This window comes from Corvus hawaiiensis, chromosome Z (assembly GCF_020740725.1).
Source record: "Corvus hawaiiensis isolate bCorHaw1 chromosome Z, bCorHaw1.pri.cur, whole genome shotgun sequence".
NCBI classification, from domain to species: Eukaryota; Metazoa; Chordata; class Aves; order Passeriformes; family Corvidae; genus Corvus; species Corvus hawaiiensis.
Window position 1 is genome coordinate 34423089 of NC_063255.1, and position 14530 is coordinate 34437618.

Below are 14530 nucleotides of genomic sequence, written 5' to 3' on the forward strand. Positions count from 1 at the left end.
GAGCATGTCTAGTGTTTTTCTTCTCCTCCACACCTTGGAATGAGCCAGAATGTTAGGATTTAGTTCTCAGACAACAGCACAAGAGAACCCAATCACGACATAATCTAAGGATGTTGGTTTAGATCATATAGTTTCTGAATGTAGGGTTTGTGTTTTAACTTGTAATCATTTGAGTGACTGAGGCATTTTCCAAGAAAAGGGCCTTGCTGTTTAGTTGCAAGTGAACTTGCCTAGAGTGAATATATGAAAAGTTTGAGTACTAAACCATAATAGTTTGCATTTTTTTTAAAGGATACTTACTTGCTTCTGTGGAATTCATCACAATTATCTGTTCACTTCCATTTTAACTGGAAGGAGGTACAACTGCAATGATACATAGAAGCTTCTCTTCGCGCAATTGGTAACAGGCACCATCCTAGGATCTAAGTACCTCACACAGGAGTGAAGTAGTCCAGCAATACATCTCAACTCGTGAGTCCCAGTGCTCCTGTTTATTTTCAGTCTCTAAGATGTCAGAATTGTGTATCTGTGTGTGTACTGATACAGCTTCACTGGCTGAGTGAACCAGAAAACTAGTGCCTTCATCCAGTCTCTTTTTTCTCACAAAGCATGTCAGTGTGACAAGTACTCCTTTCTTTAAAGCCATTGCCTCTGGCTGCCATGTGCAGGGCAGCCAGCAGCAATTACAGATGTCAGTAAACCTCTTTGAATTGCACTGATACTCCCTGCACTGTAGCTAAAAGGCAGCAGACACGTGATGGGAGATGGAATGAAATGACTGCAGTTCTTGTCATTTGTTGTGGTCTAGTGGCTGCACTACAAAACAAATGTCTCAATCTGTAGGGGATGCCCTATTCTATGCCCCTGGTATTGTTTACTTCCCTAAGGACAAGCTATATTTTATGTCTGGTTTCCCATCCTTCTGCGGCCCGCCTACATTGACTTCTTGTTCCCAGAAGGGGCATAAGAGAGGCATATGCCAGAGAGAGAAAATACAAGGTAGTTGCAACTGTAAAGAGAAAGCAGAGCATCGGCTCAGGTGAAGTGACTAACTCTTAAGCAGAAGTAGTTAAACAGGGGTCTGGCAAGACTGGCAAATGATATAACCATTAAGGTATACATCCCATGGCATGTTGGAATTGGGGGGAGTTTACCTCTTGTAGCCACTGCTTTAGGCTGTGGGCGTAGCCTTAGAGATTTTATCCTTCCGATTGATTTTATAGAACTGAGGCCTGGTAAGTTTTCACTCTTCCACTACTGATGTAAAATAGTGTTGCCCATTACCATCCAAAATATGTAGTAAAAGACTGGTGATGTCATGATAGATGGTGGTCTTCTGTATCCTGTTTGAGAAACCCACAAGTGGAGGAATTTTTCATGGGACTGTTGCTTTGGTATTGTTCTGCTGTCATGTGTTTCAGGGTTTTATTTTTAGTAAGAATACATCAGTAGAAATACAGTAGGGAAGTGTCAACTTACAGGATCAATTGCGATGCAACGGGCATTTGTGTACTTCATCTTACATGCATCTTGAATACTCATAATAAAAATACAGAATGAGTCACTTGAATAACATACACAACTGGTGAAAATAAAGTACACGGTAAAAAAAATAGGTAGTACAATTTATTTGTCTTCAGAATAGTTCTTCTTACACTCCTGTGCAGTATCTTTATGGTCTGTGCATTAACATTCCATGTTCCTGCTGTCCTTGTGCATTCCTGGGCAGCAAAGACAAACCGAATTCTGCGGAGTTGAGATAAAGAAAATCAAGATGATACAAAAAAGGCTACTGGCATAAGAGGCTGACAGGCCTATTCCTTGCTCTTATTCAATGTGATTTTAAATAGGAATCCAGGGGGTATCTAGACCAAGATAGATGGGAATCCAAATATGTTACCCTAAAAGTATCTCAGACTTGGCTGCTGTGTGGGCCCAGCAGGTGTTTTCTTTCTTCAAATTCAACTTTTCAATCTTGAAAGAATCTCACAAATCTGCTTAATGAGCAGCTGGTAATTGAAGGCTTCTTTGTGCTAGTTGGTCATAGTGACTATTCCTCTTCCCCTTTTTTCATGGCTACCTGTTTGTTCACATTCCAGAACCCAGCCATCACCCCTGTTTCCATTTACCTTTTTAATTTCACTCCAGGTATGAATCTGTACTTGATATTGCTGGGTTTGTGCTCATATGTATCTTTTTTTAATTAATTCCAATAATCAATAATAAATAAAAAGGAACAATTGTTGCAATCTCTCTTTGCAAAGTTTGAAGTCTTAGCTGAAACTCTTCAAGTCATTACAGAGCTTTTCACTTAATGGCTTAGGAGGGGAAAAGGTTGATTGTTTACAACAGAAACTAGTTTAATAAGTTCACAATAACACAACTCAATCACATTAAAGTTTTTCGGGTTTACTGCAACAGCAGAATTTTGAAAGAAATGCATGTGTCTTTCCTTCCAGAGTATGTATCATCAATCATAAAAGATAAGCCTTAAAGGTAATCGTTCTTTAAGCTGTAGTTTAGTCATGTGTGTGTCAAAAAATCCACAGAGGTCTTCTGCAGGCGGACAGGAGGTGCTCTTGGAAAAGCCTTGGTGCTTGTTGAGATTCGCTACAGTTCAGCTGCCAGAGCCAAGAGCTCAGTGTGCTCTGACCAGTGCACGTTGCCATGCAGAGGTGCATCTGTGACCTGTGCAGAGACACCAGCAGTACTGCTTAGCAGGACCCGGTGTTTTACAGGCGAGTTTCAGGTCTGCTCAAGGTAGTCACATGTATACAGAGTTTGGCAGAACAGATGTCACCTCAGTGATTCCATGTACCAAAATTCTAAGCACTTCAGCTTTTGGCATCATCTACCAGAGATGCATCTGTTAGAGCCTTCTGCCTTGGTATTCTCTTTCATGAAGTGTTCACTTCATATACACTGCAGCTTTATTGAGAGCATTAAATACATCCAAAGAGTATTTCTGGCTTAAGTACCAAGTTTTGGTCTTCTGCTAACCACCCTCTCCTCTCCATTATTTAACAGTTTCAGAATAAAAGGTTTCTTAGTTGTTTTTTTCCAGCAAGATCAGGATAGGGATCAAGCATGGTATTGGTACATTTTCTATAGCCTGATGGTCATAAAACACAGGTGATAGATTTAATCTATGAATTGATTTTGTTTGTCTGGGTAGGATTTGTGTTCAACTCTTAATGGTTTCAGGTGAAACAAGGTGTTTTTTCTAATTTAGCAGGGGCAAATTAATCCCCTTCTCTGTTCCTGTGCACTTCAGCGCAGGAAGCATTTAGTTGCTAATTTTACAGGGAGTGCTTTTAAACCACAAAGTGATTTTACAAAGACTTGATCTGGAAGTAGCATTAAAAGTTTAGTATGGAAAAGTGGCTTGTACATTCCTTAAGGAGCTGAGTTCTCAGTCAGTTTTTCAGGTAATATGAGATCAGCAAACCTGTGGCAACTTCAGCTTATGCATTTACTCTTTTTCTTAGAGGTCCTGCCAGCTGAAGGAGCTGAAATAGTCTGAATGCTGCATAAAATTATCAGCCCTGTTTGTATCACACTGGTCTTGTAAATACAGCTTCAAGTACTGGCAGTTCTTTAAACTTCCTTTACAAAAAGAAAAGAAATATTGACAATTGAAAACTAAAAATAAAGACTGACCAACTTACAGGAAGAGCTGAGTCCTAATACTTCCCAGCCTTAGATAACTTCTTCCAAACAACTTGCAAAATTCAATCCTAAACTCTGAAGTTTGGTAGGCTGTCAAATATTTGATCTTTAGTTTTATGAGAAAATAATTACTTAACACAAAGCACAAATAGGAACACGAATTGAGTATTAATGTTGGTATTTAGTATTATGGATATTGAGGTGCTGGAGCGTGTCCAGTGCAGGGCAACAAAGCCCACAAAGGATCTAGAAAACATGCCTTATGAGGAGTTGCTGAGGTAGCTGGGTTTGTTTAGTCTTGAGAAGAGGAGGCTCAGGGGAGACCTCATTGCTCTCTTCAACTCCCTGAGAAGAAGCTGTAGTGAGGTGGGGGTCGGTCCCTTCTACTGTGCCTGCAGTGAGAGAACCAGAGGAAATGAGACAGGGGAGATTCAGATTAGATATTAGACTTTTTTTTTCACTGTCAGAGCATGTCAGGCATGGGAATAGGTTGTCCTGGGAGGTGGTGGAGTCACCATCCCTGGAGGTGTTTAAGAGGCATCTGGATTTGGTGCTGGGTGATGTGGGTTAGTGGTTTAGGGGTTACAGTGTAGTGCTGGGTTGATGGTTGGACTTGATGATCTTAGAGGTCTCTTCTAACCTTGATGATTCTATGATTTTACAGTTATAAAGTTTTGATGTTTTGATAGTAGAAATCCAGTCATCTTTGAGGGTAAAGTATATGTAGCTTCTCTGGGGTAAATCTGTGGTGTAGATATCCAAATACCTAATTCTGTAACTAGTGAAGCTTGCATGATAGGTTTATTCAGTTTTTTAGAATTCTGGTTTGCCATGACTTTTTTTTTCTGCCAACAAGAATAAGTCTTTGGAGAGAAAAAGAGAGGAAGGTCATGTCTTTATACTTTGAAAAATAGCAGTAAGTTTAAATAATTTGCTCTTTTTATAAATAAATATTTCCATTTAGCTAGAACTTCAGTAATTTGGTTTTGCATTACATCCTTCAGCTTGTCATCTCATCTACACAAAAGGCTGTGGCTTGAATCCAGGATTAGTCAGGATTAAATAAACAGCTGTTGAAACTATGGCCTCTTGAACCTGGGGGAGAGGATGGCATGGTTTTTGTTAGGCTGTAGAAGTGGGAAGAGTTCTGCTGTTACACATGCTGCTGAACACTCTGTTCTCTGAGGTCAGTGGCTGTAGGTGAAGGTTGACTCAGCTGCCCTGAACCACCCTTTCCAGCTGAAACACATCACCATAACTGAGCTTGGGAATTTTGTCTCTCTGCTCACTGTGCACCAGAACTGTGGTAGTCAAAACAAAGAGGCAGTGTGACCTGTAAAATACTCTACACTTTTCCCAGTCAGTTTGTAAGGGAAAAAATGAAAAGGTCATCGCAATGCTTCCTTGCTGTTGCAAGTGTGCATTTATTAAGGGATCTGTTGCTGTCCACCTGCAGATGAGCCAGCAGTGATGTTGCTGTGTGGATCTTTTATTGGTCCATTCGTGCATTTTCTGCCTGGGAGGGCCGCTATCCTTTGCTTCAGATTTTCTCCTGATGCTTAGAGGTACGGTCTGAAGTCAGGTTTTTGGAGATTCAGCACAAACTACCCATGGGAAAAAAGTGCTTTTAAGGACAAGGGAGGGACAAACCTGCATTTTCCACACATAGCTGTGCCTATCCGTGTCACAATGGGAAGAGCGTGGCTTTCGTGCTGTAGTGCCCTTGAGTATGACTTCAAAAGCTAGGTAAGGTTTTTTTAACTTTTGTAGCAGTTTGCCTTGTTATTCTGTAACATAATACACATTTTCAGCATAAGAGAGCTGCTATGTAGTACTGAGAAGGGGCAAAGAAGGAATTCTTACCTAGCTGAAAAGAGCCCCTGAAGAAAGTTCCCTTTAACGTTAAGAATATGCCAGATTTGGGGGTTTTTTGTCACTGTTATTTAATTATGCATGTGGTTTCCTCAGTAATTTTCCTCCAAACATGCTTTGTGGAAATACAAGCAGACAAGTGGTCTCACTGGACCCTGCAGTATTGTCCAATAGCAGCTGAGGTTAGTCTGGCTTTTGTCAAACCTATAAATGAAGCCCAAAATGAATGAGCATAGGAATGAGAGCAAGAGCATTAAAATGCATAGAAGGAAGAGTATTACCGCAGGCCTGAGCCCCAGGGTATATCACCGTGTCCCGCAGCCATAGGGAGGAGGAGGAGGAGAAGATCCAGCAGGCAGGAATTGTGCAGCAGATTGATTTATTTAATTATTTTACAAACTCTTTTATAGACTTTTTTCTTCATAGTCTAATTGGACAAAGGATCAGCCACCCCTTGGGGGTGATTGGCTAGAATCCTAAAACATCCATTGTCAAAATATTTTTCTACTGTACCATAAACAAGACTTTCCAAGGTTGCAGGTGTTTGGTTGTTTACATTCCCTGCTACCTCTTCTGTGAGAGAGAAAAGTCTCTCATGGACATAGAAAATAGCAAGAAAATCCTCGCTAACAGCATTTTTGTATCTACAGAAGAGTAAATGGAATAAAGAAATATTAAGGACTAATTCTGCATGAGTGAAACAAAAATTTCCATGTGCTAAATGGTTAATTTTCCTCTATAGATAAATGTCAGATTTTCATTGTTTAATTATAGTCTGCAGTGCAAACTGGAGGTGAAAAGAAGACTGATTTTGTTTGGACTAAAGACGAACAGACGACTGAATATAGAAATAGTAAAGACAAAGAGGATATTTAATTTGTGCTTGGTCTGGCTTCATTGCAGTCATAATTAGAACTGCAGCATGTTCAAAAAGTAACTTCTTTGAGCAGAAAGGTTTAGGGTCAATCACCTGTTTTGCAGTCATTTTTCTGTATGATTTTGCCTGTTTCTGCTTTATTGCAGATGCATTCAGTGGGACTTAGATAAACAGTTACTCAGTTGCAATGACTTGTGGAGATTTCTGGCAGTATTTTTATTCCTTATGGACAAAGGAAGGAAGAAAATTTCCCCTATAAGATGATTATAAACCTCCTAAATGTTAGAATGAGGAAGATCATATCAAATCTTTTAATGTACCCATCTTACTTTCTGGTAATATTATAGATGTGCACACATTAGGTAGGAAGCTCTCAGCTTCTCACAATTTCATCAAAATATAGAATTAAATACATTATAAGCATGTTAGGCCTGAGAAAATGAAACGTCAACTTATGTCAGACTAACAATACAAACAAAAAAAAGGACTCTAGAAATTGTGAGGTTCCTTTTGCAATGCCTTTAATATGTGTTCAGAGAAGAAGCCATGTAGAAAGGCCTTGGGTGGGCAGAACTGTGACCAGTATGCTTCTCAGTACTGCTTTGCTTTAGCTGCTGCATGAAAGGCAAAATTTAGGGAATTTGTGGCTCCAGTGACAAAACACTTGACACATAGTTGTAAAGGGTACATTATCTGCCTTTGTCAGATGGGAAACGTGTTATGATGCACCAGCTGAATCAAATGATGAATCATACTTTAAAGCATGCTGTTTGATGTACTTCCCATTGCCCCAAGAGAGATTTATTTGAAATTCTGTTTTAAGATGCATGTTGAGATTTCTTTCGCTATTTTCTAAACCACATTTCAATGAATATTTGAAACTACAGACACTTAAAATGGAGAAGAAACATGCAAATGTTGGCACATGTTTTTTCTCCATTTCAGAGCAGAACACCCCAAATATGCAGGAGAAAATGAGTGCAAAAAACCACCCAAAACCTGGGAACAAAGTACACAGCACTGTTTCTGTGATCAAGATATCCAGTAAAGCTTGCTGCAGATTTTATCGTGTTATTCTTGTACAACTCCGTTTATTTAAAACATAACTTTTCTAACAGGTGAAGTAGTTACCTAAGTAATTTATTAAATACACAGTAACTCAAACCACAAAAGTTAAGTAGGATGGTCTCTCAGGGATTTCTCCTTTGTGCTATTTCTTCTGCTCCACGTTGAAGAAAGAAAATAATTAGGGAAAGACAAAATTTTAAAGAAACAAAAAATTGCAATAGCATTTGAACTGGATGGCCTGTAATATCTGGAACAGATTTGAAACTAAAATCCCATTGAATCCTAAAAATACCCACGTTTTTGGGAGTAATGGGACTCTGCAAATTTTAGCAACAAGAAAAAATATTTGAAGAATTTTTGTGTTTATTTTTATTTATGTATTTATTTTTGTTTTATTTAGAGGGCTGTTTCATGTGTGGAAATTGCTAAGAGCTGCTAAATAGTGATGCAAAAGCTACCTTAAAAGTTATTGAACAGGTGAAGAAATAATATTTTGTATTCATTCCAATCTGAATTTAGGAATAAACTAAGATAAACTAAACAGTTTAAATGAATCTCCAAGGCAGTATCCATATACATAAGGAAATGAAGAAGGATGAGCTGTAGTGCTGGCTGGAGCAAAATAGCACACTTGTGTGATATGATTACTCTGCAAATATATGCCCTCAGAAGGTAAGGTAAGGTAATGCTGTGACAATTTAACAGCTATAACCAGGGCTAAGAGGAACTGAGGAAAATACAGGATGAATATCAAGAAGAGCGTGCAGTTCTCACTGTTGTCAATAAGACTGTGATCAATGACTTCTCATAGCAAAGTATTGCCTCCTGGAAAGCAGACAGCATTTTTTGTTAGGATGTCTGAAGCCTGAACACCCACAGTATCAGAGCATGTTCAGTAGAAACATTAGAATGAGTAGGAATGAGTATTCAGCTGGAGGCTTGGAAAATAACGTGTTATACCAGTTATATTATATGTTTGTTAAAGTGATTTAGAAGCAATGTGTTCAACCACACTGAAGGGAGCAGAAGCTGAAAGGGAAGGAGATTCTTACCTCTCCACCATTGCTTACAAGAAAATGAGGAGACATGGAGAGAGATAGAACAAAGAAAGATGATGTGCTGCTCTTGGTAGGAGTATACCAATACCCTTATCTAGTTCATGATCTCTGCAGAACAAAGTCTTCCTGCCAGATGACACAAGGCGAAAATCCACTGAGGTGTTAGTCTTCTTTTTTTTGTCTTAGTAGTTTTTGTATGATCATTGCACATTGGATCTCTACCTGTGTGTGGTGGGTTCACGCTGGTTAGATGCCAGGTACTCACCAAAGCTGCTTTATCCATCCCATCCTCAGCTGGACAGGGGAGAGGAAATATAACAAAAGGCTTGTAGGATAAGGACAGGGAGGGACCACTCACCTGTTACCATCATGGGCAAAACAGTCTTCATGTGTGGAAAGTAGTTGAATTTATTATAAATAAGATCAGACTACGATAATGAGAAAATAAAAACAAATCTTAAAATAACTTCCCCTCACCCTTCCCTTCCTTCCAGACTTAACATGTCTCTTTTCTCTGCCTCCTCCTCTTGAGTGGTACAGAGGGGTAGGGAATGGGTTCTGTTTATGCTTCACTCCTCACACTCTTCCCTTGCTCCAGTATGGCGTCCCTCCCACAGGAGACAGTCCTCCATTAACTTCTCCAACATGAGTTCTTCTCACAAACTTCACAAATTGCTCCAGTGTGGATCCCTTCCACAGTGTACAATCCTTCAGGAACAGGCTGCTCTGTAGTGGGTCCCCCCACAGGGTCACAAGTCCTGCCAGCAAACCTGCTCCAGCCTGGGCTCTTCTCTCCATGAGTCCTGCCAAGAGCCTGCTCCAGCACAGGTTTCCCACAGGGTCACGGTCTCCTTTGGGCACATGCACCTTCTCCAGAGTGGAGTCCTCCAGGGGCTGCAGGTGGATCTCTGCTCCATTGTGGATGGACCCCCATGGGCTGTGGGAGCACAGCTGCCTCACCATGGGCTGCACCAGGGGCTGCAGGGGAATCTCTGCTCCAGCAGCTGGGGCACCTCCCGCCCCTCCTTCTGCACTGACTTTGGTGTCTGCAGGGCTCTTGCTGTCATGTGTACTCACTCCTTCCTTCTCTGGCTGTGATTGCTACTGCACAGGTTTTTTTCCCCCTTCTTAAATACATTATTCCAGAGGCACTCCCACCATCGCTGATGGGCTTGACCTTGGCCAGTGGTGGGTCCATCTTAGAGCCAGCTGGCATTGGCTCTTCTTTTCACAGAAACCCCCCAGCCACCAAAACCTTGCCATGCTAAACCAGTGCACCACACTCTTCAGGAATTCTGTGCAGAGCCAGTTTCACAGATGTTGTAAAGTTACTGGCTTTTAACACTGCATTAGCATGGGTTACTTAATCCTTACCCAGCAGATGGATTCTGAGTATACTACTCCTGAAATTTTAACAGCTAAAATTTATTTGCAAGGACTCTCCTGGTATTTCCATGAAGTCAAACATGAGAAAACTCAATCCCACATGAATCATTGGGGTTCCACTATTACCACTCCACTTTTCGGGTTCATTTAACATCTATTCAGGAATATGAGAGGGTTTCTTGTAAGTATGAAGTTCTAGTTCTGCTTATTTATGTAATGTTGGCCCACAGCAAACTCTGACTTGGGTACAATAGACAGAACAGACTTAAGACTATGTACAGAAAAGAGTGCATTTTCTCTATCTTTTCTGCCTGTTGGCCACTATCTGTCTTGTCTCTCCTCCATCAAGATTTTTATCATTTTCTTGCTGAGAACCAAAATTTTCCTTTTTTGTCAATATATAGGGACCCATGCTAACCATGTACCAAATATTTCCGATGATTCTTTTTGAGTGGTTGATGATTTCTGCTACCCCTGCTGAATTATGAGAAGAGTTAACAGCAGCCATGCCAGATAGCTGTATATGCAACATGTAAATCACTGTGGATATCCTGAGTCCATTAAAACCAGAAAGGCTGGTGCTTCTTGTGCCTTATCTTTACTCATCAATCTCACAACAAGGAAGAAGAAAGGTGCTGTATGAAAATACAATTTTAAAGTCCCAAGTTGTGTTGCCTTCATCCACACCATTACTGCCACAGCAGTGGGAGAGGGCTTTCAGTAAGGAGTGTCTTACTTCCTTAAAGCATGACTTCATATGAAAATTTCAGCTGTGGCATAGAATTTGAACTGGGTAGCATTTGAGCAAATACATGCTTCCACTTATATAAACAACCTAATTAAATCCACTGCTTAAAAGCTTGCAGAACTGGCAGCATGCTTTATAAGGACAGCTTGCCAAGTGTTGGGGTTTAGTTTAGTCTTAGGTTTTCCTGTTAAAGGAATTTTCTCCCATATGCATGTTGCTAGGGGACAAATAGCTGTACTTAAGAAAGACAAAAGGGGGAGTGGGGCGGGTCTGGCTACTCCTTTGTCTACACCTGGGTGTGGGGTCAGTTCGCTCTGAGCGTCCGGAGAGAGAAGCTGCAGAGAAAGGAGCTGCTGCTCCTTTCTTTTTGGCCGTTCTTTCTTTCTGCTGGAAGCAACGCCGGGACCCCAAAAGCCGCTTTTCCCTGCCCTGCTGGAGACCGAGCTGTGGCTGCCCTGCCCCGCTGCTGCTTCAAGCTTTCGCTACGCTGTAGCCCTGCTCGCCCTGCCTGCCTGGGCCTCCGTGGTTTTTTCCCATCTGGATACATCTCGCCTGCCACCCGGGATTTGCGTCCGTCCCTGCCGTTCCAGCCTGCCGTTCCAGCCTGCCATTCCTGAGAGTCCGGGATCAGCTGCCCAGGGGTTTGTGAAGCCTTTGTTCCATCCTTCCCGGGATCCCAGGGCACCAGAGCCGCGGGTTTCCCGAGCTCGCCCCGGAGCGCCCCCTGCAGCCGCGGGGGAACCATCGCACCTGCCCTGCTCACCGGGAGCCGCCAGCGCCCCTGCCGGCTGCGAGCGGAACTGCACCCGAGGGGAAAGGGCCTGACAGCCGAGAAGGCTGGCACTGGGTTTGTGATTGCTGTTACTGCCATAGTTGTTGTTGTTTTGTTTGACTGGTTATATACATATATATAGAGAGAGAGTAAAGAACTGTTATTCTTATTTCCCACATCTTTGCCTAAAGGCCCTTGATTTCAAAATATAATAACTTGGAGGGAAAAGGGGTTATATCTGCCACTTCAAGGGGGGCCTCTGCCTTCCTTAGCAGACACCTGTCTTTCAAAACCGAGACACCAAGGAAAGAAGGAACTTGGTTCTAGATTTTTTCTGTCTTATGTACAGAAGCAGTATCATTGGATTCACCTTCTTGCATAAAGCAAGCAGAATTTGGCATAATCTTCAAAGTGTGCCAAGCTCCTGTGTGCCATGTGTGCCTTTGGATATGCAGTAGCCTAAAAGTAATACAGAAATCAACAGAAAGAATGCACAACCACTCATTTTATTTCTGGAGCCATTTTAAACTTTTACCCTGGGAAATATTTGTATAGATCTTCAACGCGGTGGTTGATTTACTTTCAAAGAAAGTAGCTTTGTGGTTCATGTCTTGTGTGTTTTATCTCTACTGACAATGTGGCTGTTATCTAAGAAGTGTATCTAGTGCAGTTAAATATATACATATGTGTGTGTAAAGTATCATCAGTCCAAAAAGATATAGTCACAGAACCAACTGCAGAGAGCATCGACAAAGCCTTTTTCAGACCTTCTAACCAGTGCTTGCACATTGCATTTTGGTACGGAGCAAAAAAATTGTACAAGAAACTCAACAAAGCCTCACACTACTGAATGCTTGCACAGTTGCACATGCTGCTTCAAACCCAAGTTAGACACTGTGTCAAAGTGTTTTAACTTCTCTCATTTGTTATGCTCATCTTTATGCCTTTACATATGGCATATTAATGCTTTAACAGATATTACGTGGCTTAAAGGGTAGTTTGAATTATGTGTTTGATTTTAGGAACCCTACATTTGACACAATAAAGTATTCTAGTTTTCTGTCCATCTGTGTACCTGAACACCCTTAGTTAACCTTAGATGAACACAAACACATCAAACACAAACACCAACACACAGTTGTTTTACAGCTTTCGTCTGTGCTTTTGGCTCCTTTACTATATGTAATAATGTCTCCTTGCAGGAAAGATGGGAAAGCTAGAGATGTGAATGGATAATTGATCCTTGGCATTCTAGTTAAAAGTCTGATTCCATTAGAAATGCCTTCTCAGAGCTCCAAATGGCAGACAGTATTCTGGCCTATTTCCAGCTGACCCTAAGGAGCCCAATGAATGAAGCCAGGTGAGGGGCAGTTGAGGCAGTCCGTAGGGCACTGCTCAGAGACAAGCATGGCATGGGAGCAGGGAGGGGTAGTTACACACACTCAGCCCACAGCTGCTGTTACTGGCACTTTGGAATGGGCTGTGCAGGACTTGGGGGTCCTGCACTTTTCAGGGTCCTAACATCCTTGCACAGTCATCCCCAGACTAGTCAGTTTCAATATTCCAAACAATGCTGCTGCCATGATAGCCTCTCCCCTAATGTACAGGCAGGATTGGATCCTCCCAGCATCATCTGGCACCTTGGTCAGTAGCTGGCCCCAATCTCTGTTAGACAGGAGTGGTTAGCAATGACCAGCCCCAGGCATGGCTGTTCCCAGTGTCTGAACATGAGCAGAGGGAAGAGGTACTGAGGAAGGCATGGGACGTGGCTGGGGTTTTGTGGGAGATGGGTATCACCCCAACGTGAAGAGCTGGGTAAGACAACATTACAGAGGATTTGTGGAAAGATCAAAATGCTGCTTGACAGCTGCGTCCAGACCCCTGGAGATCCACAGGGGTTTTTTCATTCCCTTCAGTAGCAGAAGAGCTTCCCGCTTGGAGTTTCCTTATCAGTTGAGGCAGGTGAGTGCAACAACCAGAGGAAGAGCTAGGAAAAGCTGGTTATATTGACCACAGGAACTCTTCCCTGTCTTTCCTCCTTTAGCCAAAGAACTTGATGTGATCCAAAAGCCTCTGAGAGAGGGCCTACAGACCTCTCGATCATTGAACAATCTGTCAGCAGCAGGTGCTGGACTGTTTGCAAGCCACAATCAGCTCAGGAAGCCCAGATTTGTCCCTGTTGTTTCATTAGCTGTAGAAATAGAAATGCATTGGTTTTAGGTTGCAAGTACTTTATAACTATGCAGATTACATTTGCATTTTGATGACAGTATAGAGGCTGAGGACTAGCTGCAGTTCTAGAATCCTGAAAATTCCTTCCTTCTTCCTTCTTGCTAGGAACAGTACTCTAGCACAGAAACTATTTCAGGGAAAGGGACATACCTTTTTTTTTTCTTCTTCTTCTTCTTTTTTGGTTTTTTTTCCTTTTTTTCAGGACTTTTGTGCTGGGGGGAAAACTGTCAAAGTTGACTGTGTGATATTCGTATGTCAAAACCAGTAAGCAAAAGTGTGTGTCTGTAAGTCCTTATATATGTCACAGTTGCAAAACTAGTTAGAGTGGGTACTTCAAAGGAGCATTTTTTTATCCAAGTCTCAGTTTGGTAGGCCAGGTGTTGAGTGTAGACCTATAGTTATTACATGAACAAAGGAAGTAACAAGAAACTGTGAGCAAGATCTCAAAAGTTATAGTCCGTTGAATTTCATTGCTCAGTGATATTTGACTGGTTCTTTGTAGTCTCCAAAAAGATTATTTTGTGGTTCAGGCCAAACTTTGCAAAGGGAAAAGCTTCTCTATAAATTAATAATTACAACTATTTGTAATTTTAAACAGTGGTAAAAGCAAATGCCAGGAGGACAATGCCTTAAAATGCAAGGAAGAGATTATAAATTAATTTTAAAAAATGCAACAAAGGTAGAAATGGAGCTGAGTACCACAAAAACTTGACCTATCTACTCAGACGAACACCACAAAGTTTTATTTTAGAACATATATGTGTACTCCATTAACAGAGGTGCATAAACTGAGATAAGAGTTACGAAATAGAAATGGGAACTAAGGAGAGAAAGCATCGCCAGCCAGT